At 40.5% G+C, this 27433-nt stretch overlaps 1 protein-coding gene across 9 annotated transcripts in view; it reads right to left on the bottom strand.

Moving 5' to 3' along the window:
- The window catches only part of Mecom (MDS1 and EVI1 complex locus), a 553659-nt gene that overhangs the window by 249029 nt on the left and 277197 nt on the right, over positions 1-27433 (bottom strand). The window lies entirely within an intron of this gene.

Genomic DNA, 27433 nt, shown 5'->3' with positions numbered 1-27433 from the left:
GGAAATCCTCCCTGACAGGTCGGTGCTGACAATGTTGGCAGCTGCTTGTAAAGTGTAGCAGGCAGCAGTGCAGGTCCGAGGAGGAAGGCCACTCGCTGCACACCAGAGCCTCCTTGGCTCTGTCTCCAGGGCTGTGAATTCCCCTGGACTCAAAGGAAAACCCATGGCTGCAGTCTACTAGGCATTTCTGTAAAATGCCTTCCTTGGCAGCCACAGACAGAAAAATCACATCTTGGGGTTGCTGCTAATTGGAATTTAAATCAATGTCTAACTAAATCTCTGTAATTGTTTTCAAAACCTTTTATGAATGCCTGATTTCAGACTTACTTCTCATTTGTGCTGTTCAATGCCACAGAGCACATGAATTTGCAGAGACCTTGGTAGACACGAGTTAAGGGGGTGAATCATGTTAAGCATCTTTCAGGGCCATCCTTGACAGACCTGCTGCTTACAAGCTCCATTTTCATAAATGACCAGAGAGAAGCATCAATCATCAGTCTTCTAATTGAAAACAACTTGATTTGTCTAGATCTCTATAAAATTGGGAAATTCTTGAAAATTTATTAGTGTTTTTTATTCTCATTGTGTTTTAGTAAATATTACAAATATTAGTATTTCTCTTTTGCTGTGAACAAGTAAACAAAAGAGTCTGCCTCTGTGATATCTTATCCAAGAGGGTATTTGTACTTTGGTAGTCTTGTATAATTGTATATTTCTTTAAAGATACCTAAACTGTAACGCTATATGTGTATAATATGTCGAAATGTATTTGGATTTGTATAAAATTATCACTTCAGGCATAATGTTCTAGAAACTGTAATATAGCCCAGAAATACTTGCCATTGTTTATTCTTTCAGAATGATCCCCAAACAATGCTGAATTACTATATAATTTGAAGAAAGCTAATCAACCCTTCAGTGTTTCTCTCCTTTCTGACAGTAATATTAAGCACACAAACTCTACTAATGACAGAAGACAGAGACAGGATTGTTGTATTCTACAACCAGGAATTCCTGTGCTCGTCCTGATCTAAGAGTCTGAAGATGTTTTGGTTTGCAACTGACTAGTAAATGAGCTTGATTCTTGAACCTTTCTTTTTTGTTGGTAAAGCTTAGGTCTCTTTGACAGACATGAAGCTGTGCAGCCATTATCATTTGAAACTTGCTGACACAGGAGAGATGGCTCAGTAGTGAAAAGCACTCATTGCTCTTCCACAGGACCCAGATTTGGTTCCTAACACCCACAAGGTGGCTTACAACCATCTGTAACTCCACTCCTGGGAGATCTGACACCACCTCCTGGCCTAGGTGGGTATTGCATGCCCACAGAATATACACATGTGGGCAAAACACTCATACATAAAACAAAAATAAAAATCTTTTAAAAATATTTTTTAAAAAATCATCCACTCAATGTAATCTAGAATTCAGCCACATTGGGGTTTCTCAAACAAAGGCCATAACTTTGAATGGCTAATGCCATATCCTAAAGTTGTGGGGCTTATATGCATATCTAGGGACACAGGCATCTTCTGGCTGCAATCTTCTCTTCTGTCATTGGCCCTTTGCCTGTGTTAAAGGATCATGAGAGAGAAAGAGAAATATGGCTGGGATATGCATCCCATGGGTTTTACTCCTGATCTGCCAGATGATAAAAATTAGTGAGCAAGAAGAATCTGGAATTGTGGTGGGTCAGAGGGGTCCTCCCAGACAGATCTTCCCAGAGTTTAGCCCAGTCACACTGCTGCACATCATGGAGGGATTAATATGGCTGCTAAATAATAAGTGCATTTAGCAGTACCTGTGAAAGCCATAGAAATAAATTCTGCGTCAAATTGTTCGTTAAGTGCATTAATCCAGTTGTGAGAGACCTGCATTGGGGCATCAACCACACCGCCATCACGAAGCTTTTAAAAGCAAATCAATCCAAATTATATCAACTTGACTTACACCTTCCTGGCAGCAGGACTGTACTACCATGCTGGAAATATAAATAAAAGGTAGTTTTCCACGAGTTTGGAAACTGGCTTGAAAGCTTTGGGGCAGTCTTCACAAAAATGGGGATTTCACAGATAAGAAAAGGGAAGCATTGCATCTGACAAGGTTGGCCCAAATTTTCCCCACTTCACCTTTGAAACCAAACCATGCAGGTGACTCTTTTCACCTGCTATCAGGACAATCTTCCCCTATGCTGCTGTGATGCAAGAAACTGTCCCACATCCCAACCAGGAGCAGCCAGTGACTAGGACAGCAAAGTCCCTTTCGCACAAGAGACTTTTAAAAGCCAAGCTCTCTATAACCAAGCAGCACCCCAGAGAGCCACAAACTGGGAGAGATTAATTCTGTGCCCTGCACTCCTCATTACCAGGAGACCTGAAGTGGGTCAAATACAAGTTAATCTCCAAAATTCCACTTCTGTACATGCATGTTAGGTCAGCCATTCCAGTGTACCGGCTAATGTCGTTAAGCCTTAGGCACACAAAATAAGCAGTTTGCCCAGCAAATGTGGAACAGAACAAATGCCTCTGACTCCTACCATTAGGATGAAGACATGGTGACCATACAGAACCCCAGAAAGGAGCTCACGTGTGTTACCTCCATGCTATCTAGAACACACCTGATATTTTCTCATACTGATGAAAACAGTAAAAAGTCAATTATCCAAAAGTACTCATACAGGTGAAGAGATTTCATTTTAACCTACCTACTTTAAAATGTAAAAAAAGACCCTCAAAGCATATACACCCACCCCACTCCCACCCCTGTTTAAAGAAGGCAAATGGCTCATGTGGAGGGTGACAAAGGTCTTAGTTAAGCAAGATTGCCTTCATGCTGTGAAGGTTCAATGTTTTCTGTTTTGGGGGACAGAAAAAAAATACAAGGCTTATATGTTGGCATGAAGCTAGTAAAACCAGGGCTGTGCTTGTCCAGGAGGCCTTGTAACAACCTGCTTACCACCTTCCTTGTACAGCCCCTCCCAGCCACTCCAGAGGTTCTGTTTACACTGGGAACTGCATGGTTTTCCAAAGGGATGAGAGTGCCATGGTCTCATCATAAAATTAAACAAAACATTATCTCCTGCTTCAAGCACTCTTCTTTCTAGAGATTCCTGAACTCCAACTTACTATGATGCTCACCATAGCCCGAAGTTGGCAGGGTCCAAATATAGAAGAGGTCCGACATATCTAAGAACCATGTGGGGTTAAGTAAAATACCCATCTGGTCAATGAAAATGTACACTTCTCTTTGTCATAACTAGGTATTATAACCAAAGATATGTAAACAAGGAAAGAAAAATGTACACTTAAGTCCCCATGTGAAGAATACATGTGCAGTTCCCAACTATTTGGGAAAAATAAAAACAAAAACAAAAAAAAACCACCAACAAGCCCTAGTGTCATAAGTAGGAGAAGTACTTCTGTTCACCTCGGACTGGCAGTACCTTTCTACCTTATTTATGCATCATGCTGTGCATGAGAAGAAAAAGCCACAGTGGCTGCTCTGCTTACCACCTTCCTTGTACAGCCCCTTCCAGCCACTCCAGAGGTTCTGTTTGCACTGGGAACTGCATGGTTTTCCAAAGGGACAATTTGCCGGAGAAAATTAGCAAAAAGTGAAATAATAAAGGAATGCACCCTAGTTACTCACTGGACATTATTTGCAGTAGTGAAAAAATATAATAAAACCCAATAATAAAAACCCAAATGTTCAACCATAGAGGAATAGTTAAAGAATAGTACAGCCATTCATTAGAATACCAGGCAATCAACAAAAAGGAAGAAGTTCTTTATACACTGCAATAGGATGACCACAAGAACATTTAGTAAGTGGGCAAAAAAGTGTGCTCACTATATACTGTTAGTATGAAAAGGAGAAAAAAAACGTGGATTTGTGTAAATTAGTAAAAATACATGTATCTAGAAAGATATACAATAAAAATACTGATTGTGTGTGTCTCTGAGCCAGACAGATGTAATGATTGGGAATATGTATGTTTATATAATTACATAAATATTTAAATGAACAAATTAAACAGAGTAAAAAAATCTTTGACATTGTATTGCAAAACTAAAGCAGGTTTATGAAAACATAGGTAGACATTTGCAAGAAATAGACTTCTGTCTATAAGCCTATAATGTGTTTATATGTGTATACAGTTTCACATAAACCTTTTGGAATTACATGCAATGAATCTTTGAAGCCAAGGGACAAGGTGGTCTATCTACAAGGACAAAGGAGACCTATTTATGTGGCATTTTAATTTTACTGTGGCCCTGTGTTGCTTTCATAGTCCAATTAACCACAATCAAAAAAAAAAAAAAAAAAAAAAAAAAAACACAAGGAAGAAGTATAAACAAGCAAAAATGTCCACCAAGGAAGTTATCAGCCTTCTAAATAAATGGAAATGTCCCACAAAGGCTTCTGCTACAGATATAATCCATTCTTCTATTTCGGAAAGTCAAATGAATGTAGGTATGTCCACTCTAGAAAACCAAAGTTTCAGTTAGAAATCTTGGGTGGTTGGCAGGCCCCTGGGAACAAAAGCGCACCAGCGAAGAGCAGGAAATTGTGTAGTGCACCACCTAAATACTCCATATGCACTGACTGACCGACAAGCCCAAGAGCTAAACATGCTGCAGATTATGCTCAAAACACTGATGACGGCTACCATGCCTGATTCCAGGAGGCTAGAACTTTATTGAAGTAGAAGCCTCTGGAAATGGATCCTGTCTCTACTTTCCGCTAGGCATCTTTGTGGCAAGACAGTGAGCTTGAAGATGTCATTTCTGGTCTCTAAAACAAGCCCTCCACCTGCCATTCCCCAAGCTCCTTGACAGGGAACGGGGAGCGGGGGGGGCGGAGGGGGGATGATTATGGGCTCTGTCTGTGCAGACACACACGTGTGTAAGGACCAGAGGCAAGAGCCCTAAGGAAATTGAATATGTTTTATCCACTGAAGTCAAAAGAGCCTCTTTCTGTGTGTGGAGCGTGAAAAACAGTCTTACTACCCCCATAGTCACACCTCATAACATAATCCTGTAACACCTACTGACCTGGGATCTCCAAGAAAGGAATAGTGTTAATTCTATTGCACTTATGGGGAGCTGGGGGAGCTTGCAGCCCAGAGCTGCCAGGCTTCAGTCCTCCTCACAGCTTTAACCCTCACCTTCCCTGCTCTGCTTGGCATCATTCAAACAGGCTACACTTTTTCTTGGGCATAAAGCAGTCCTGTTAAGATGAATGGCACTAAAAATACAATTACTAGTTTCATGTAATTCATAGGACAAGGAATATATCTTAGATAAAGACACCCTTGAAGATATGGATGTGAACATGAGTGCCTTGAGTGATTCAAAGGTGAACAGAGTCATCCCCTGTGCTCCCTGTTATCAGACCCTGTTCCTGCCATCATCCTGTGGGCTTTCTCCTTTAAAATATCTGAGTCAGATAATTTAAATAAAACAAACATCTCCAATGAATGCAAAACCATCAGTGGTCGTTTCCTGTTCAGATGACCCTCCCCCACCCCAAGTCATGTTGGGTGTTTTTATTTTTCAAACATTGAGCCATTTTACTGCCTGCTCAGAGAAGGCCACCGTTAACCACTCCACTCCACTAAAAACTGAATTGCGTGGGGGTTGGGGGACTTGTTTTGTTTGACATCCATATAAAGTTGTGTTTCCCTTTCACCCCTCTCCCCTTCATGAATGTGTTTTTCTTCCACACTTTTTAGACACATTTGGTAACAATCAGACTTTTACTTAAAGGAGCCATAAGATAAGGTATCTGTGAGCGTCACACTTGGAGTAATTGATCACATTTGTTTCTTGTTCGTAGGTTAGACCCCTCACTCCTGCTCACTTTTTTTTTCTCCTTTCTTTTACCTTGGCATGTTTCTCATTATCCTCTGCCTTGTTAGCCTCGTAGGATTTTCTACTGTGTGGAGTGGAAACAGGACAGGACAATATGATTACACACCCCATGTTGTTGGGGACAGCATCCTCTCTCTTGCTCTGGCACTTCTGGGCAGCTCATGCTGCTGTGGAAGGCCCTCCCATAGATACAGGTATGCAGTCTGCTATTGAGGAGAGGCCCTGGCACACTCACTGGCTGCTCTGTGGGTTTCATTTCACAGCCTGGGCTGTACTGCTTCACTCTGAGACTGCTTCCTTGGGATGGCAGCGTTGTTATCATATGACTCAACCTGTCCAGGCTCATTTTATCTGGGAGTGTTAGCTCAGGATCAATATGGCAGCTGTCCATCCTGCAAAAGATGACTTGTATCTTTACCCATTTCTGCTTTCCACGTACATTCTAATCATTAGCATTTTATTGACACTGTAAGGTGGGGCTAATTTCTGACACTGTCTAAAGTCTAAAAATGCAGAGGTAGGAACACTCAGATTTTTCTCTTTGGTATCCATGAGCCAATGTACATGAGTCCCAGTCATTTTCCTGTTGGGGTTTCAATCACAACAATCAAGCCAAAACCTCTAGTTATTCATGTCAAATGAAACAAAAGGCCCTCTATTTTCCTTAGGTCTGAGGGGAGCACCAAGATAAATTATCTAAAGTTAATTCCTCTATGTTCAATATCAATGTCCAATTATAAAAACTCGGTGGGCTCTAAAAAAAAAAAAAAAAAAATCATGAACACCATGTAGGAAAGTTCAGTGAACACTGCTTTACCTAAGTGGCTGTCCTGCTGTCCTCAAGGCCACCTTAATTTCTGATTTTCTTTGTATACTCTGGCTGTTTGGTTGCTCAAAATTAACGAAAGCAGCACTGGATTCCAGATAACCTAAAATTCAGGAAGAAATCTTGAATCTAAGCGCTGTCTCCTCATCAAGGGTAGCCACGGGTAGGCCGCCGACCTGGCCTGACCTTTGGAGTCCTCGCTACTCTTGAGATGAGTGGATGAGACCTTGTGGCCCTCAAGACAGTTTTTATTGCTTCCAGTACCGTATTAACTAGCTGAGCTCATCACACTACAGACAATGGAGTTCCCTAGATGCCACACAGCTCTGTTAAGTGCTGCAGCCACACCGTTACAGCACAACATTAAAGTATGCCATGAACATAATCTGATTTCAAGGGTCTCATCGCCAACCGGGTAAAGATTTGAGTTGATAATTCTTATTCCTTAATTTCACATTACTTGTTTATTTAGGTGTCTTGTGAGGGATGAACAGCATCCCACACATGCTAGGAAATGTGTGCGGAGGTCAGAGGACCACTTATAGGAATCATGCCATCATGTGGGACATTGGGAAGGAACTCAGGTCAGCAAGTATCTTTACCTGCTGAGCCATGTCTCTTCCTGAGTAAGAAGTCTGTCTTGTTTTGTATTTATAAATGATAATGCTTGGGATACATTCATAAAATAAAAATATGCTATTATGATTAATTATGCTTCTCTTCTTTTACTTACTTTTAATTGCAGGCTCTGAAATAATCACAATGTTTATGTGGCTAATGATTATGTGTGTGTGTTTGTGTGTGTGTGTGTGTGTGTGTGTGTGTGTGTGTGTGTAAAGCAGTAAGAAGGCTTTAAGTTTGACTATAGTGACGGAATTAGAATGGAAAGAATCTGAAATATTCAGTTGCCTGTGACTTTATAATAAGAAAGAAACACTCTGCATAAAAAATACCCAAGTTAAGTCAAGTTTGAATTCCTAAATGCTTATAAAGAACATTAAATGATTAAAGGTACATTGTTTATGACTACAGGGCTGCTGATAGCAAACACATAACCCTACTTCAAATGGTTAAACTAACAAGTTTATCACCTAACTGCTCTGATTCACATTTCTCAATACCTGAATTACAGGCTTGTTGTTTCATCCACATCAATAAAACTAAAAATGTTACTGGAAAGATTTTTATATAAATTATCTTTTATTGCTTAATTTAGCAGTATCGACATTATATCACACTTCTGATGAATTGTAGAGAAATCCTACATTTTTATGCATCTTGTCAGTACTTGGATAAATTAAATTATTAAGGAAATCTAAAGTTTCATGAACATTAGAAAGTACTACACATCTGGATGATAAATACTTTAGAAAATATATATATGCAAAAAATTATAAACCTATGCTATAGTTCATTCATAAAATTGTGTGTCCTTTTTGGAGGAATATATATATATATGTATATATATATATACATATATATATATATGTATATATATGATGAATATTTCCTGTGTTTTCCATGAAAACTAACTTCTAAAAGAAATGTTACTGATTTCATGCTGCAGTAGACACAGGTATGACAGAACACAGCGAGCAGAAACAACTTATAAAACTGGTAGGGGTCATTTTTCTCTCTCTAGTAATATTAAAATATCACCCAATACAAGAGTGCCGAATGATGCTTCTCCCTCCTCTCTTCAGAGTGTTTACATCTCAGACCATCCCTAGAACCTGATACCTTGCAAGCTCCTGCAGGTAGCAGGCTTTTGCAGACCTGCTCTTCTTTGCCTTAATAAGGCCAGTGACCTTTCAGGCTCAGCTTCTTCTTCATTTCCTTTCCTATCATTAGTCTGAAATGGCATAAACTACCTCTCAATTTTCCTCATCCCCTCAAGGCCCCACCTCTTTAGTCCAAATTCACCTAATTAGGAACTTAATTTCCTTTTTTCCCCAGATGGGCAAACTGATAATGGAGAGAAGCTATTCATCTCTGCATCACAGAAAATCGTGTCAATGACCTCTCATTTAGCAGTGACAAGCATGTGTTCTCAAAGTTGGCTGTTCTCCTCTGGAGGCCAGGTTTCTTTTTGAGGTAGGTTCTTCTAACCATAGAACTCAATAAATTTGTTCTTTCTTTGTTTGCTAGCTAAAAACACAGAAAGGGGGGGATTCAAATCTGAAATATCTCTATATCTCCCTTGTAATTCATTTTGCATATTCGGTTACTTAAATTTGAAGCAGAGCTCTCATAGGCACACCCCTGGCATAAGGTTGATAAGACTTTTAGTTCTAGTAGAAGATGACTGGGCAAATTAAAAGTTTTATCTCAGGAGGTTAGAGTAATGGTTCCTTGAACCTGTCCATCCTTGCTAACCAACTGTACATAATTTGTTTTACCAAAAAAGACACACATAGGAGTCACCTGTGGCTCTGAGTAGTCAGCTAATTTTATGACATTATCTCCTTTGGCTCTCTCACCCTTTAACTGTGGAGTTTCTAATTTAACAATGCAAAGCACACGCATAAAACTCATTCCTAGTGAGTCCTAGTGCAGAGCTCCTAGAAGTTAGTAAGAGAAGAGAGGTCAACCAACGCCAAGTTTTACTGCACCCCTCCCTCATGGGGAAACTTTGAAGGCCTCATTTTGTGTTCACTCGTTTCCTTTCATTCACTCTCGTAATATTGTGACCATCGGCGTCATTACAAAACTTGGACAGGACAAGGAAGAGTTAAAGCAGGGACCAGACAATGCTGTGTTCTCCATATGGGCCATTCTCATGCCTTCCTGCCAGGACACTATGCTCTTCTTATACCAGATAAACTTTCTCAGCACAGAAGAACATAGTGAAATAAATAAGGGAAGGGAGGATAACTCTATCTAAAAGGTTCCTCTTTCAAGTGGATGGCCCCACTACTCTGCTTTCCAGTGACCAGTTGACTAGTGTTTTGCTGTCTGATCCAAGATGGGGCTAGCATAACTGAGACCTCTTCCCCGGAGGCAGGGAAAGGTTGTTCTGTCAATTATAGTTTATTTTAAAACTATTAAAATGAAATGTTATAAAACTAGACATTTCTAAACAAGTTAATGAAATGTTTCTTTTTTGTCTTCCCTCCTGAAGAGTGTGAGCCTAAATATGCCCAAAGCATTTGGCTATTACAGAAGCGAATTAAGGATAAGACCATGCCAAATTCAGTCACCTAGAAGGGCAGACAGAACAAATGACTTGTCAGCAAAATTAAACAAGTGCTCCATTGCTTCAGAAAAAGTAATACTGAAAATATATTTGCATGAAAGCATAATTGCTTGGGTCAGAAAAACTCACTAATAACAAAAAGTCAAAAAGGAGAATATGGTACAGTTAGGACAAGGAATTTAAGTTGTCAATATCTCAGAGGGCCACATGAGCATCTCTCCACTTGAGGATGACTGAGAGATTGTTCTTACAGGTTGCCATGTTTTCTCTTTTGCCCTGATATTACTCTCCATGAGTTCAAAATAAACAAATAAAATGGTCACCTTGAGAGACTTGGTAGAGGCAGCATGTTAGACCAGAGATCTAGGCACAGCGTGTAGCTGGACCAGGAAGAGGAAGAACAAAAGAACTCACATGGAAGAGTGTACTCTGCACAGAGACACTAACCTAATTCACGTCTAAAATGTCTCCCAACAACCTGTATATGTACAAACCAATGACTGTGCCTGCATTCAACTTCAAATATCACAGTACAAGTTCTGCAATCTGAAGCTAAGCAAGTTGAACTCTAACTCAATATGCCTATAAAACCTTTCCTCCGGTTATTCAAAATATAATCAACTCTCCTAATTATTTTTGCTAATATGAAAGTACGACTTTTCTTCTGATACACTAGGCAAACATTAGATTTCATAAGTAAATGAAAGATGATTTGCCTAGCCGTCCATTCTCTGAGCTTAAAAGCATTTGTCACGTCTTTCTACTTTAAAACCTGCTTAAAGCTATTCTATAAAGTCTAGAGCTTTCCATTACAACTGGAATTAACCCCAATATAAACCAAAATAAAAAGTCAAAATGACTACTAGGCACAAATAAATGGGTGTTATGGAATTTTTAATCCTAACACAAGAAAGGTTGGATCCAGTAACTAAGCTGCCATTCCCAGCATGTTTTAGATACTAGAGCAGACAACTCAAGGAAGGTATTCAAGGATGCACGAACCCCAAGCCTCCTGCCCAGTGTTACTTTTCTCCTTATTCCAAACAACTGATCACTATTCACCTTCCAAACCGGTCAGAAATTCCTCACTGTTCATAAAGTTTAACTTATTAGTTCACAATATTCCCATTTCTACGTATTAAGCAACTTTCACAGGACGTGAAAGAACATATTTTCCTAAACTGGCAGTTTTGGGTTTTCTTTTCGTTGTTGTTGTTTAGTTGGGTCATATTAGCCTACATTAATTGTAGCCAAACTTTTAACTTGTAGCTTGGAAATACAAAATTGCTTGTACCCCTTAGAAATGTGTGCACATTTTAAATGTATTCATGTTTTAGGGATAATTGCAGAAAAGCGCAAACAGTAAGGAGCAGGGAATACAGCTGGAACCTCCTAACCTCGGGCTGAGAGAGGAACACGTGAACACAGTTGTATGTGTTTGCCCAGCTTCTGTGTGCCCCCCCCCCTTACTGAGCTGGGACTTCAGCTTTAGGTCATTCTGCAAACAAGCCCCAGGAGACACACAATTACACTCCCCTGGAGACTGACCCCTTAGAGTGCCCACCTGTAGCCAAACACAGATAGCATCCCTGCGCAATGAATTAGCACGCTAAGCTGATTAGAGCAGCCCGGCACAACTCTATTTTATTGACACAATGAAGAGAGGAGAGAAAGGGGGCTGAAATGAGAAAATCATTTCCATGCTGACTGAATTAAAAGAACAAAAGAGTTCCTTGCCGTTGCAGCATTCAATTTGTAGGGGAAAAAGGAAGCCACTTAATGGCTTACAATGGATCTGAGCAGACAGATGAAATCTAAAACTTGGGCGCAAGTACGATTAGCGGCGAAACAGATTCTAAATCATTTCCTCCGTACGCAGAATTCCAGTTGATTGTTTAGCTCTGCGTTTCACAGAAATGCTGGGCTAGATGTTATCTTCGAAATGCCTCCACTTTTTCATTTTTCAAAAATCGCAGGATGATTTCTCATTGTGTGACAGTCTCCGGTGACTCGTGAGACAAAACGTGCTGTCAACTGAGTTCCTCTCACACCGTTTATTTCCAAAAGCGTGGCCTGGCAGTAGTGGATTTGGGGGTGGGATGGGGGTGGGGAGTGTGACAGAAAGCTATCATCAAACGATCTTTAATTCAAAATTAACATTTTACATATAACAGCAGAACTTCGGGGCATAGAGGGAGACACAGCTACACTCTGGCTGAAAGGAAAACGGGGCACATTCGTGTGGTCCCATGTCCCTTTGCTTTAAAGACACCATTAAAAGGCACCATTAACAGCACAAGAGCAAAGGCAGAATTTTTTGAAATTATACTCTTTGTAATTTTTCTCTGCTCATTGCTGGCTTATGCACTTCCTCTGACTTTGAGGTTCTTGACTTAAATCTGGAAGTAACAGAAAATAAAATGATCGCTGTTTAAGCCAAACTAATCTTTACATACCAACACATGATCAATGCATGAGTAATACACGATCAAACGGAAGATTCTCTAATTTTCTTGTCCTGCTATTTAAAAAAAACAAAATCTGGTTTTAGAAGAAAAACTTAAATGTCCAACCCATATTTGAAAAAGAGAAACAGTCTCATAGACTGATGGAATGTTGCCTTCAGTGGGGCCAGGAGGAAATTTTAGCTCTCACTCAAAAAAAAAAAAAAAGTGTAGAAACGGGAGTTCTTAGTTCTTGATTACTGGAAACTCGCATGTTCATTTTTCTTGCCTGTTTTTAAGAAAGGGTTTTTGTTTAAAGTGGCCCCTCAGACTTTTAACCTTTCCTCTTGGCTCCTGATTTAAGCAAAGGGAATTCACTCTCTCCTTGAAATGCCCTTTGCTGGGCATTGAGGTACAATGTAAATTAAACAAAACTTATGCAACTCATTAAAAACACTGCAGTGAGCTACTTTGGGACTGGATACCTGAGATGCATGGCCGCTAATGTGTTAAGTCTAATTCCCCAGAGAAAGGGCTCAAAGTCTAAAAGATGACGATTTACATGCAATCCAGTTCATAGCTTGTGTTTGCTCCATTAAACGAGAGAGAGAGAGAGAGAGAGAGAGAGAGAGAGAGAGAGAGAGAGAGAGGGTTGTTTGTTGTTGTTTTGTTTTGCTTTTTATATATAAAGAGAAGCTGGGAGGCTTGTGGGTAATTTTGCAAAACCAGCTCAGTATAAGCCCTAAGCCCGCTGATAGCTTGTCACATCTCACTGACTGACTGTCTGGGGTACCGCGATAACATCTGCGTTCACTCAATATGAGAGCTGAACATAAGACAAAAAGTAGGCCCTGCCACAGACGGCTCCATCAGTCTGTCAGTTCTGACATGACATCTGAATTTTTTGAATCACTAAACACTTTTGAGACTCTGGTACTTATTATCTTTTCTTCGTTTCTATACATCGCTTGGAGATGCCGGAAGATTTGAAATCTGTGAGCAAGGTAGTGGACGTCCCAGGCTTTTGTTGCCTAATCCATAGGCCCTCATTCACGCTCACTGTTAATCTCTTAAGACATTATAAAACTGTTAGACAAAGAAATGTGAATACCACTGGTTCTTTTGAGAATGGGAGGAAACCAAAGAAAATCGGGACCATGCTAGGCTATTCTTTTCACTATGAAAACGGTAAGTTAAACCTGTTGCATGGAATTATCTATAATTCCCCATGCTAGGGCAAATGTTTTTGAAGAATGAGCAAGAGTAATGTCTTGTGGAAAAAGAAAAATGATCATAGAATTTTTTAAAAAAATCTCCCAAATCTAATGTCAAGTAGATGCTGAGACCTGGCTGCTAAATTTCTCAGTTTTTATCCATTTGTGCTATGAAACCTGGTGCAAGGTTGAGAAGTTTTTGTAAAAAATCTCATAAAAAAACAAACAACAAACAAACAACAACCAAAAGAACCTTGACCAATACCCACTAGTACTCAGTAAATAGCTGAGTTTTTCCGCCCTATTGGGAGTAGTGGGGACGCTGGGGGCTACATAGCAATAGCCTGAAAGTGTGGCTGGCATTCATTAAAACCACAGAACACGGGTTTTAATAAGAAATTTTGTCTTCAAAACTAGAAAACTTTACAACATTTTCTTTCTATAAAGTTCAATATAAGTGGATCTTCAGAGCTAAAGGGAACAGTTACAGGAAATGTCTATAAAGCCAGCACTGCCTTGTTAGCAGCGGTCACAGCAATTCCGGGCATTAAGTGTTTTTCTCCAAGTAACCAAGAGATGGGGGAGAGTGAAAAGACTATTAATTTAAGAGTCTAGTTTCTTCAGGACATAAGACGCCTCCTCCCTTCTTTATCAGCACATGGTGAACAGCTGTGAGTCATTTCACACAGAGACAATCGCCCCATAAGTGACTCACCACAGGTGTGCTCCACACCTGTGTCCTCAGAATGAGTAACTGTCCCTCAGATGGTCAAGACCTGTGAATAATTATTCTTCAGGAAGGTGACAAACACTTTAGGTGGACATGCAATTAACTTAACCAAAACCTATTAGGTGAGGGGAGTTATTGGTTGACTTCTATAGTTAAGAATAAATAATGATCAGAAGAAAACTGGGAGAAGAGAGAGGGGAGAAAGGGAGAGGGAGGGAGAGGGAGAGAGAGAGAAGGGGAGGGGCTACAACTATCCCCTGTATATCCTGTAGATAGAGTGTTCAGATGACACATTTGTGGAGCTTATATACTAATTAATAAAAGGCAAAAACAAGAGTGATTTGGGAGACCATATGCTCGCTTCTATACTTCCTCAGTGTCTCATACGAATCCCTAACTAAAAAACAATTGTCCATACAAACAAAATATGTCCAATGCAAGACACTGGCAGAGGCATCCACACTCCCACCCAAGGGTTTGCTTCATGCGCCCCTTCCCTTGGCATCCCCTCATCCTGTCACTTTCTCAAGGGCTTTGATGTGATGTCATTTGTTTGGTGTTTAGTCTGTGCCTAAAATGTCAGCTGTTTATTATTTTTACATTCCAGCACTAACGCAGTGGCACTTCAGAATAAAGGGCAGGGATTCTGACACATCTCAATGACCAAAGGACTTATATTAAATAGAGGTTTCCAGTCTCCCTGAAAATACACTCCCTCATTTTTTAAAAACGTAGACAGACTAGTTTTCATTACCACATAATTTTCTTCTGACATTTGTGTAATATACCTGAGTAAAGAACCAGCATATTACTTCAAGGAGAATGTGCCTCATCTAGAACTATAGAAAACCACTTTTCTTTTACAGAGTAGAAAAACCAATATATTGAGCTGTAGGACCAAGGAGACAAGACTCTCCAAAGCCAGGCTCCATCCTGCCTAGCTCCCAAGCTCAGTGGCCTCACAGGAAGGATGAACTTAGTGTCCAGACTCAAGAGAATCAATAACATTTAGTTCATGAGTAAGTAAACACAGACACATTTTCCCATAAGTATACACATCCATATACATCATATACATATGCATATACTTATACATATGGCAAGTGGCTTTCAGAAAGATCACAGACAAATCTACTTGGACAGATTTCTTGAGCGGGGCAGCTCCCTGCTTATTTTTAACCTCTACCAGCTTTCTGATGAATTTTAACATCCTACCTTGGTAGGTTTTTTTTTTTTTTTCCAAACAAAATTAGCTAATCCTATAGCCCAGTCCACATGTATTAATTCTTGTCTACATGACTTCAGTTTTAAAAGGAGTCATGCTCATCTACATACCTAGCACATCATAGCACTGAATTCTACCATTCTTGACTTTAAAATTCTAGTATTTCAAGCACCACTGTGCCTGCATGGAGCACTTTCATTGAATTCCACAGAAACTGAAATGGAAGTCCTGTTCGCCCTTACTCGTTCTAGGTATATAGCAACTGCTTGGGGTACACAGCTGGACAAATCATGGACAGCTGTTCTCCAGTTGTGCTATCCCGTTGTAACTTACCTCTAAATCAGATTCAAGGAAAACTGATGGATCCCAAAATCAAGTCAACAGCACAGACATGTCTCCAGCAGTCAGCTGAGGTCCTCAAGAGAGGTTTGAGCATCTGTAAGCTGACCCCACCATGTAGCTGCATGTGTCCCTTCAGAGGGTCCCTGACAAGGCAGTGGTAGGGACTCCTGCAACTTGGATTGCTATAGTACAAAATTTCATCAAACACTTGGCTTATTTTTTAACCTGAAGCATTTCTATGCAAGCCCGACTACTCATCAACCTTTATATTGAGGGTAGTAGCCTTATAGAATTGATGTCTTCAAATAGGAAGTTTCAGGCTTTGGAAGGTACACACAAAGAGAGGCTCTCTTGAAAACACTTTCTTACCTGTATTTCTCAACATTGCTGCCTTTTCTAACATCTCAAATTTCAATTAAGTATTACAAAATCCTTGTGATTCTCAGTGGAAACCCCACTCCACCCCTGCACACAAGAAATTTTGGGATAGTACAGAATATATAAAGAATCATAAAATGTAGCAAATTTTTACAACAAATTTGTCCTGTAGGTAGATGTTACAGATAAGGATAGACCAAGGGAACTGAATGACTAGGGCTAACTGCATTTCCAGGAAGTAGGGGTCTTCCATATGGGGTTCTGGCTCTTCTCACTCTCCCTTTGAGAAGTTCCTCTCCATATCCAGGCAGACTCAACTTTGGGCTTTAGTCTACTGCTCCATCCACCTATAAATCCTCAACTTTATTATCCAAGGTCTCCCACTACAACATGCTAGGAGTTGGAGAGACAGCTGCCTCCATTTTTAAAAGTACAAATGACATTTTTCACTAATTTTTCAACAATCCAACTGTTGATGCTTCTTACATTCAAAGAATTCAGAGGTTCTAACAAATGGCAAAGTTTGGTATGTTAAAAGTCATTGAGAATCTTCTACTCCGTTTAGTTTCCCCAATCTCTGTCTAGATAACACTGTATATGAAATGTTATGTGTGAGTAGATGACAACCTATAAGATCAGGAGATGATGTGCCAGAGCTCATGATACATGTCTGTATTTTGTCACAGCCTAGAGAGTTCTGAGCTGGTGATAAAAACGTCACTGTCATAAGCCACTGAGCAGGGCCCAGAAGAGATGCCAGTTCACAGCATGGCTAATGTCACTTTATATGCAACAGGATCCTGTGAAGGGAAGAGTATAGCCTTCATTTAAAAGGAGCCATGCCTACTCCATGAGGATTCTTGCTGACAGGAGCCCTGTGTGTTCTCTAGATCGGTCAGAAAGGTTCCACAGTAGCAGTTCCTGAAGAAGACTACACCGTGGAACAAAAGCATTCAGATTCCCTGACCAGATCACACTATTCCCTTCTTTCCTGTGGAACAAACCAGCCCCACCCCTCTCTCTGACTGAAACCTAAAAAGGGTGAGTTTGCAAGACAGAGGAGTGCTTAGTGTCAAAATGAGCTATAAGGAAGCAAGGAGCTAAAGAAGCCTCCAAACAAAGTTGCTGAAAGTGAACAGCAAGGGAAATGGGGCTGGGTGTGTGTGTGCAGTGTGCAAGAGCTCAGATAGCCTCAGGCATTGCTGGGTGCTGTCATCTCCTGTCCCCCACTTACCACCCTTTCTTTCTGGCTTGCCTGCCTGCCTGCCTTCCTTCCATTTCTTTCTCTCTTTCTTTTCTTTCTTCTCCTTTTCTTTCTTCCTCCCTTCCTTTCCTTCCTTTCTTCTTTCTTCCTTCCTTTCCTTCCTCTCTCTCTCTCTCTTTTCCTTTCCATCTTTCTTCTTTTCAGGGCTATCCTCTCACTGACCTGGGACTCCCCAGGTAGGTGAGGCTGGCTGGCCAGGGAGCCCTGGGGCTATTCTTGTTTTTACTTTCCCCAGATATGGAATCACAAGGTGAAGCCAATATAATCTGCTGTATTTTTTTTTTTTTTCAAACATGGGTTCTGGAGCCTGACTTCATTTACTGAGCTATCTCCCAAGCATGTGCTGCAGATGCCTAAATGTTTAACTCTTCCCCTCTCCACCCTCCCCACCTTGTTACAACACAGGTTCATTAGATACAAAGGCTAAACCTCCCCCTCCCTCCTTCTCATAGTTAAGGGACACTTTCTCCACCTAAAATCCGTTTAAGTTTCATCAATGTCTACTTAGAAGTAGTTGGGTCCTGAAAGCCACTTCTAAACAGTATTCGGGAAGTGAATACTACTTAACTCTGGGATGTTGTGGTTCTGCAAGCCCAAGCCATTTAATTTTCTAGTCTTTTCGTATAGGTAAGTAAGCATGGCCAATGGAAAGGTGATTGTGAAGGCATGAAGCAGCTCACCATGGTTTGCATACCACAGATCTGCACCCTGCTTAAAGCACTGTGTGCAGCTTCTCCACCTTACCTTCACATCTGACCCCTGAGGTCATTGCCACAGTTACTCTCCATCCTACTGTCACAGGTAAGCGAGAAAGATGCTTTCACACATAGATCAGAAGCCAGCTAGTAGAATTTAAACTGAAGAACCATTCCTCTTAACCTCACACTGTCTGTCTCTTTTCTTGCTGTTTTGTACAGTTTTGTTTAAACAAGCCCATTGTGTTTATGTTCCATTTGAAAGGGCAAAATGGTAACTTTGAATATTACTTTGTAAACAGTATACCGGTGTACATTGAACTTGGCCTACTCCAGGAACAAACCTTTCCAAGAGAGCTAGGAAAAGCATGGTATCTCTAACCCACTGACTTTCTACTCAAAAGAAATGTTAGGTCTTCAAATGACTGTTCTGCTAAAACATAAGATTCAAGGAGGGATGCACATAACAAAGTTGCTTTTATTTCAAATCTGCAAACCACAAGTTTACAGCAGTTTTACCAAGAGAAACTGTAAAACATGCACATATTTTTTACTTAATTTGAAATGAGTTTGTATTCTTCCCAGAACACAAAGACCCAAACATGCCCTCACTATAAATAAAACCTCCAAACCTGTTACCCTAGAGAATATTCTACACGAGTAGGGACGGAGTTGAGACAGAAGAAAGTCAAACGACTTTTCCAAGGTCCCGAGTCTGACTTGGGGCAAAAACTCCAGGTTCCTGGCATGTAGCCCAGTGTTCGTTCCACTGTGTCACACACGGCACTGAAACACAAACCACTAGACACATGGTGAAGGAGTAAGCGAGGGGCTATGCCACATGAATGGCTAGATTGTTGGAGATGGGGGCGGGGAGCTCCGGAGCAAAGGCCTGAAGGATAATACGGTGTTGGTGTTACAGAAATCTATTTGCAAGTGGCTACTGCAGTTACCCATGTGGCTGCCTGAGGGGGAGTGGGGGTGCAGAACAGTTGATTGACAGCATGAACAAAGGCTCTGACAGTCTCACAAAGCTTGACACAAGAGTCACCATGCTTCCTGACCATCACTGTAGGCTTCATCACACGAGACCTAGAACACAGTGAGGGAAAGCCCACAATCCACAAGAGCCTCTTTATTCTTAGGGCTCTTCAGTTTCCCCATTTTGCCTGATAAATATTAGAACTTCTTCTGTTTCTGTGTCTCCTTTGGACCCTTCCCACATCCACCTTTCATGAATCCTAAGCATTTAGGAGCTCCTTTTTTACATAACATGCTGGGTGTGCTGCCGACATACATTGTAATCAAATGTGATGAAACTTACTTTGATTAAAATTTCTTCATTATCCCATGTGCCGCCTACTGTTTGACCATGAAAAAAAAAAAAAAAAACAAAACTGCAGTTTGTACGTTAATAAAACTTCATATTAATATTCTCTGAGGTAGAATGATCTCATTAACCATTTCCCCCTCTCCTGTCCTTTGCTTCCAACTGTGTTGTTCAACTTTGGAACTTGTGACAAATGGCCATTATTCTCGGGGCTAGTAAAAAGTTCCCAAGCTTCAGGGGAAAACGTAGTTGGTCTAAAGCCCAAGGGAACAGGGTCGTTGAATTAAATGATAAATATATGCATTTAAGATCATTAGAGATTTTATCTCCTGTGAAGGCTATATTTGTCAGATTGATATAATTTCTCTCAACTGAGTACTTAACTCCACGGGCCACCGTTATGATTACTCCTTCCCCTTTAAGTGGGAGACTCTGGCTAAGAACACGTGTGTTCACTCTGGTGCGGCTTCTAGAGCTCAAGGAGCACCTTTGTTTCATTTAGTACGCAATTTTCACCTCTGACCCAAGAAATGAGGCCTGGGTTTCCTGAGGTTTATTGCCTGTTAATAGACTGCTGGCTGTCTTTTCAGCAGTAATAGAAATGGCGGAGAGGCATTTTCGTTTAAGAGGCTGGCAGGCTGCAACCTGAAAGACAACGTCAGAATTCAAAGACAGCCTGGCCCAGAAAGAATATAAAGATCTCTGTGACAGGAAGGAGGAAGTTTTCCATATTCCCTCGCACACTGGGCACCCTGCTGTGCAGACAACAGTGGCCTGGCCCTAGCTATTTCCCATTGAACAATGGCAGACACCCTCCATGGTGCTAAGTGATTGATCCAATAATTCATCTTCAACTTACACCTATCTACATATTTGGTTTCTCCTCATTAAACTGGAAACATCAGTGGCAAACTTATGAAGTGCAGTCCGTGGCTCTCCATAAAATACACACAGATGCTCATAAGGGGCTCCTGCCTGCCCACTGCTTGCTGACACATGTTTATAATTTTGTCTTTATTTTGTTTGCTGTGGTTTGCTCTTAAGTACATCTGTTCAATTAAAATAGAAACGTGTGACATGGTCTGTACTCAGCAACTTTGGAGCGTGCTAATGAAATGTTCTAAAGGCTCCTGTCTCCGCTCCTTTAATGCAGAAGGATTTTGTGCCTTGGAGCTCTAGAGACTGAAAAGTACATACAAAAATATCCTTGAAATCATACAAAGAAGTTGACTGTTTTGTTAATAGTTAAGCGAGGATGTTATTACAGCATATGGACATTATTTTACATGAAAAGACATTATTAAAAATTATTTACTGCCTCATGTTTGGAAACTTACAGGAAAAGTCTGATAATATATTCAACTTGTTTATTACGACTTCATATAATTTTGAATAATACTACTTTTTCCTTTGACAAGTGCAATAAACTGTACCAGTATAGACATGGGTTGATTATCACGAGTGAACTGTGTTGCTTAAAGATACATGCTGGAACAATCAGCTTTTGACGGCTGCATCTCCAGTTATTTACACTCACCGTCTAGGTCATAACTCACCATTTCTATATTAATAAGGCAGCGAAATTTATTATGATGGTATTGAAAAGTTATTAAGTACTGCATCCCAAGTGACAAAGTACTCCAGCACTGTCACTACCCAAAAGCAGTTGCCCATCCATCACCTGCCTTTCCAGATGGTCCTGCATCTTTATCGCTCCCAGGTTGGTGACATCACCTGTTCACCCACTCAAAATTGATGATGAAAGCAAACAGATCTATCTTACTTACATTTACCAAATCAATTTAATTTTTACAGGCCGTGGCTTAGTGACATATTGACTGTTTTCCTTAATGGCATCTACCGTATTTAATGCAAGGATGTCATCTTTGATTCCTGGCTCCCATAATGCATCATTTCATAATAAATTTTTCTAACATATTTACTTAATGGAAAGAATTATGATTGCTTGTCGTTTCTCTTATTAAACACAATGATAATTCTTTTTCCTTTTGAGTATCTCTTTTGGGGATATTTTTATCCCTCTCTGACACTTAAGAGTATTGAGAGCTTGGATGAACCGCAAATGCTAAGCAAATGCTGAATGTAGGAACAGCTGCTGGAACTCATGAAAACTTTGCTTCATGTATTGGTAACAATCACAGAAGAACTAGGTCTTCAAGAGCTAGTAATTATAAGAATGTTATCAGTGACAGCTAAAGCTGGAGGTGTGAAAAGACACTGTGAATGGCAATAAGCTATAAAACTGATTTTAATTGTCCATAGATTTGCCTTTTATGCTTGTGCATTATTATGATCATATCTCTGATCAATATCTCTACATCAAATATAATTAAAAATAAACAGGAGCCTATTGAGGTTAAGATACAGATAGAAAGGCAGCCTGCTGATTCTCTGACTCAGACATGTGATATCCTTTTGCTTGCCACAGGCAAAAGCCTCATGTGCGGTCCTTCAAGACAAGGACTTCTCTAACCCACATCATTGTGGCGTTGTGTAGCATCTATACCACCTAGATAGATGTACTTTAGGCTGGGGAAGCATAATGATATCAACTTTTGGTTTTGCTATTTGACATCCACCTATGTGGGTGTGTTCTGGGATTAAAATCCTTGACTTTGCCCTTTGTCGGAGCCTGCCCAAATTCAAAGAATGTCAGTGCTTGGAAGGCAAATCACCTGTGGTCTCGCTGGCCTCCAAACCCTGAGCGGGGAAATATGCACTTGGGTAGAAAAACGACATAAAACAAACTATAAGTATAAAAAGTCTCTAAATGGAAAAGTTGGGGAAGAGTCTACAAGAAGGAAAGACTGAGAAATCTAAGATGCTTCATGACCTCATGAAAGTAGAGGACAGGAAAATGTTAATTGGCTTTACTCAACTTAACTTGACAGTGCAGTCTCTCCCATTTGCCAGCTATCTTGTCTGTCAAGCAGCGTTCACTGATTTAACTTCCTCTGCCCTAGCGTTAAAGCTAGAGGGGCCTAGAATGTGCTCTAGCTTTATCTAATCCTCTATTAAACAGATGGGTAGGAGAATCCATGCCTTCCCAAGGAAACTCCAGAAAGATGGAAGTAACCACCTACAAATAACCTCCCATCTATGGTCCCACTGTTTAGTTCCCATCAAGAGGGTAAAAACATATTGCCAAAGGCATAACCGTAAGATGATGCAGAGCCATTCAGAAGCCAGTAGAGAGATTTCTGTATTTCTTTAAGTGGAACATTATCAGTTCTAGGTAAGGGAAAACAATCCTGTAGATGGCAGAGGCAGGTCATTTCCCCTACCTGTGAGCTAGGTTTATCTAGATGCTCCTCCCACTCTACAAAGATGCCTCATGCTCACGTGAGATGGCTGCCCTAATTCTGTGAGCAGTCTTGGGTAAGGCTTTCAGGAAAGCACTATTCAGCCTGTCGATATGAGAGCATCCGGAGTTGCTCATTCCTCAGGGTAGACAGTGCCTGGGCCACAGTGGACTTCCTACACTGCTATCACGTGTGATGACCTAGCACCACAATAATTTAAACAACAAAAAAGCAAAAGCAAGCCCTATGGACCTGTGGCTGCTGACCATTTAAGGTTTCCGTATCCTGCCATGCAACCTGGGAAGCCTCAAAGGCCGGTGTTGTAAACAGTCAAAAGAGCACTGTTCTCCCAGTGGTGAGAGACATGTGCTACTAGCTACTATATCAGTAATATATATGTGCATACAGTTCGTGTCAATATAAGCAAGACTTTCAGCATCAGTTTGTCAAGAACATAAGTATCCATCTTGAGACATGGTCATCTCACCACAAAGAAGACTCTCATATGTAAGTCTGGCTCCTAGGTGATCAGCCAGTCCCAGACTGAGTAATCAGAGACTTGGGGGGTGGGGCATACTGAGCCAATTCATCTTCATGGTTTTTAAGAGTTACTTTACTTTTTATTCTGTGTGTGTTTGTGTGTGAGTATGGTAGGTGTCCCCAGAGGCCAGAGAGGTTTGATCCCCTGGTGCTAGAGTCAAAAGCAGCTGTGAGCTATACACAGTAGGTGCTAGGAACTAAACTTAGGTTCTCTGCAAGGTCAACAAGTACTGGTAACCACTGAGTCTCTCCCCATCCCCTGTGCACCTCATTTCAAAAGGCCACAGGCCAAGGAAACAGACAAGGAATTCTGTGAGGAGAGACTGTTTAAAAGGGTCACCTACTGGTCTTAAGTATGGAGAGAATGGGAAAATGGATAAGAAATAAGAAACATGTGAGCAAAATATTTCAATTCTGGATATTTTTGACGTTTTTGAAAAGTATTGGGAACTAGAGAGATGTCCAGTAAAGAGCAATGAAAGGCACTTGCTCCTGAAGAAGATTTCGAGTTTGCTTCCTAGCACCCACATAGTGGTTGGCAACTATCCTGAACTCTAATTCCAGGGGATCTGATGACCTCTTCCATCCTTCTTGGGGACTAGGCACATGCATGGCCCACAAGTATACATGCAGGCAACACACATATAAATTAAAATAAAATAAATCTAAAAAGAAAACTTTTTAATGGAAAATATTTATTTTGGAGGAATGTAAGAGTTACTGGGACCATGAATTTCATAGTAATTATCAAGCCAATAGATATATGTAGACTGCACAGAGACATATGTTATTGCTGCTTTGTCTGTTTGTTGAGACAAGGCTTGGCTATGTCGTCCTGGCCATAGACCAGGCTGAGCTCAAACTCACAGAGATCCCATTTGCCCCTACATCCTGAGTGTATGCCTGGCCCCTGATGAACTCTTAAAAGAAACAAAGTATGCACATTAGTCTGCAGGTATTCATACCTGAATCTATAGAAATGACTTCCTGCACCTGACCTCCCACAATCCACTTAAGAAGCTCAGCAAATTACTACCTGTGTCTTCAGTAGAGTTTGACTGATTGAACAGGCCTGACCAGAAATCTGTTATGACAGATGCTGAGCAATGTCATCTCTGCGTGAGTGAAGATATGGGGACATGAGTTCTGACCCACAATAGTAGAAGATACATCCAATTGTGTGTGGGCCAGTTTGTATTGTTCCTAGGAATAAATGAAAATATTCCTGGGAGACATTAATTCCTCATGAAGTAAAAGGCCACGATAGCGACCATCTTTGAATAGGTACTTTGTGGTGTAGGCTATTATCTGTGGTTAGATCACATTACTTTTTTCCTTAGTATATTTACTAATATCACTTCTGTGACATCCATTAAAGATGCTCATATATAAGGATGAGTTGTCTTCCTCATGTAGTAGAAGCAACTTCAAAAGTACTAAGACAAAAATCTTCTTTGGGAATGTGGCTCAATGGATATACAATTTGTTCTTATAACCCTGATGTAGATGTTAGGCATCTTAAAAATGCAATATTGGTAGTGGTGTTAATGGATATTCATAGTTCAGTGAACATAGAGATTTCACGTTTTAGAATTTCAGATGATACTATTGCATAACCTCAAACCAAACTTCTGACCATGAGGACTGCTTGCCTTACAAGACAAAGAGTCATACCTCAGTGATCTATTGTATTTTGGGTTACGGTCTGGAATATAATGTGTTTCACAGCACTGAATCAAAGTCAGATGATGAATTTCCAACTCAAACATAATCTCTTTCCACTATTCTGTCTCATCTATTTAACAGGACAAAGGAGAAATTTACTATCTACACGCATCATTATTTTTCTCTGTGTGTAAAATTTTATGTATGTCTGAGAAGAAAAAAATAAAAGCTAAGTACATACCTGGAATTTTAACAGATCAAACAAATTTGGAGCAGTTCTGGACAAGATGAACATAATAAGGGTTTTGGTACACAGTAGGTACGTCATTAACGAACACACATACACTTGCAGAGTTTTATGACAGCTAGTAATAATAAAGGTAAAAAAACAATGTGCTAAATGATCACATAAACAAAAAGGCTAACCTTTAGTTTTTTCCAACAAACTACCTCAGACTGTTAGAAAACCAAATTAAAGTATACCACTCAAATTGTTATTTGACTTAAAAGTAAGTTTAGGAACCTGTGCTGAGTCCTTGCTTTCATTGTCAATTAGGAAACAGTGCTTCTTCTCAAACAAGGCCAAGGCCACATAATTCTGAGCATCCTAGAGACACTTGAGTTTCAAGGGAGCAAGGGAAATAACCTCTAAAACTCAGAGATAGTGACTGGCCTCTGTCCAGTAATGACCCAGTGCTGGTCTGTGTCCTAAGCAATGGTGTTCCTGTGGTCTATATCCTACCCAATGGCTCTTCTGTGGTCTATATCCTAGCCAATGGTTCTCCTGTGGTCTATATCCTACCCACTGGTGCTTCTGTGTTTTATATCCTAGCCAATGATGCTTCTGTGGTCTACAACCTAGCCAATGACATGTCTGTGTTTTAGCCTTTGTGTTCCTCCACAGCCAGTGCTAAGCTCCTAACTCACACTAGAGGATTTAACCCCATGTCGTAGGTGACACAACTCGGGCTGTGGCAGTCACAGTCTGACTGTAACACTGTCCAAGTCCTTTATTAAATCAACACTCCTTTGGGGGGAAATGATGTCTATTACATTATTACTGGGTTATTTTACCTAAGCTCCTCAGTAAACGGTTTCAATGCTGCCAGTGTAACAAAATTTAAGCAACACTAAGATGTGATTAGGACATTTGTAGATGATGCTATCTATACAAGGAGGACACTCAAAGAATAAATACAGAAACCTCTAAGGATGAGAAGGGAGACACCCAACAGTGCTTATGAGACAGGGTATATGGAGAGCAGTGTTTGGGGAAAAGAATCCACAAAAGGGTGTGGCTAGTGTGGAAGTAAGTACAGGCAAGAGACATTCTGAACTGGGTAGATGGAAGTGCAACTTACTGAAAGAAGAAGTATACAAGGGGAGCAGCCAGAAGGAGAATAAAGAGTAGTCAAGACATCACTGAGTTGCTCCATTACAACAAGTGGCTTCAAAGGAGATCAGTAAGACAGGATCGACCATATGGCAGGTACTCAGTGATCACATGCCAAATCTGAATTTCCTCATTCATATTGACTTTAAGCATGTCTAAGAGTTTCACTTTCTTTTTAAACTGTTTCTTTGAAGGCGTCATTTTATTTTTTTATTTTTTTATCAGATATTGTCTTTATTTACATGTCATATGGTTTCTCCTTTCCCAGTTTCCCCTTAAAACACAAAACAAAACAAAACAAAAAACAACAAGAACAAACCCCTATTGCCTCCCCCCTCCCCCTGCTTGCTACTCCACCCTCTCCCACTTATTGGCCCTGTCATTCCCCTATACTGGAGCACAGAACCTTGACAGGGCCAAGGACTTCTCCTCCTATTGATGATTGACTTTGTGTGCATCATTTTAAAAAGAAAAAAAAGTGCAGTAGCCTCAGAGAGGTCATGGTAGTTAGAACACAATTATCAGTCTAATCAGATAAGAGGCGAATGAGGTACAATTAAAAACATATATGACATCAAGACAATTCAAAGTAAGCACACAGGAATGGACAGAAAGCGGTGTGAAAGTGCCTTTGTTGGTGGTAAATGGATTTTGTATTAACTAGATAGGGCCAAGAACTCAGCTACACTACCAAGGATAAAAATTTGCCTAATCTCCTAAGAGCCTTCTCGATAGCTGTGTCCATTTCATCTACAGAGTACACAATTCACACTCTTAAAATTGTGGGAAGGGCCAGAAAGATGGCTAAACAGGTAAAGGAGCTTGTTCCCAACTTGTCAACCTGAGTTTGATCACCAGAAACCACATGGTCGAAGGAGAGAACAAATGCCCACAAGTTGTCTGTCCTCTGACTTCCATATGTGTATGGTGGCACTCAGGGGTACACACATGTGTGAATATACAAACACACAGGGAGAGAGAGAGAGAGAGAGAGA

The sequence above is a fragment of the Mastomys coucha genome, unplaced genomic scaffold (genome assembly GCF_008632895.1).
Source record: "Mastomys coucha isolate ucsf_1 unplaced genomic scaffold, UCSF_Mcou_1 pScaffold17, whole genome shotgun sequence".
In the NCBI taxonomy this organism is placed as follows: domain Eukaryota; kingdom Metazoa; phylum Chordata; class Mammalia; order Rodentia; family Muridae; genus Mastomys; species Mastomys coucha.
The sequence above is the reverse complement of the archived record's forward strand: the minus strand, read 5'-3'. Positions and strand labels throughout refer to the sequence as shown.